Genomic DNA, 767 nt, shown 5'->3' with positions numbered 1-767 from the left:
ACTGCGCGTGCCCAGCAGGAGAATCTGCCCTGCCGGGTCTATCGAAGGTGACAGCCAATGGGATTGGTTCAAACTGCGCGACCTCCTGCCACCACCACCGCGCTGTCCCCACAGAAAGGGGGAATTATTCTTTTCTGGAAGGAGGTTTAGTGCTTGAGCCCATGAAAAGAAAAATTCAAATTAAAGGAAAAGAAAAAAGAGGAAAGGGGGAAAGTGGGAGAACAAATTAAAGAAAAAAAATCAGGAAGAACAGCAGAGAAAAAAGGAGGGAAAAAAAGTTGCTGACAGGAACATGTCTGCAGAGCTTTTTTCCACAATCCCCAAGTGACTAAAATATTAATTTACCCTCCGGCAGTACAGCTGACGGCGAGCTGCTTCTCAGACAGCAAGTGGCATTTTATTAAAAAATAAAGGAAAATAGTTCCCTCAATGACCTTTCTCTGCTTTAGGAAACAATTTCTCAGATAATAATTTTTGAAGTATGTGAAAGTTCCCCTCCCTCTTTAATCAGATCACTTCGTCCTGCTCCCTCATTTGCTCTTGGGCAGAAGGGAACACGGGCAGCACTCGCACGCCCATGGGCCAGCCGCCTGCTCTGGCTCTTCCACGCCCTGGGGAAGGAGGCTGTGGGGCAGCCCAGTGCCATGGGGTAATGCCAGGGAAAGCCTCCCTTCCACAACTGCAACACGCTTCCTTCGGATCTCGCCTGAGCCTACTCCATTGGCAGGGAGGGGTGTGGTTTCTGCCACCCTGTGGGGATAGACCAG

At 49.5% G+C, this 767-nt stretch overlaps 1 protein-coding gene across 1 annotated transcript in view; it reads right to left on the bottom strand.

The window, feature by feature from the left end:
• Positions 1 to 767, bottom strand: part of CASZ1 (castor zinc finger 1) — a gene marked incomplete at its 5' end in the record, with an annotated part of 29685 nt that overhangs the window by 21835 nt on the left and 7083 nt on the right. The gene's annotated exons all lie outside the window — the stretch shown is intronic.

The sequence above is a fragment of the Buceros rhinoceros genome, unplaced genomic scaffold (assembly GCF_000710305.1).
Source record: "Buceros rhinoceros silvestris isolate BGI_N320 unplaced genomic scaffold, ASM71030v1 scaffold17631, whole genome shotgun sequence".
NCBI lineage: Eukaryota > Metazoa > Chordata > Aves > Bucerotiformes > Bucerotidae > Buceros > Buceros rhinoceros.
This window is presented reverse-complemented; position numbering and strand designations above follow the sequence as displayed.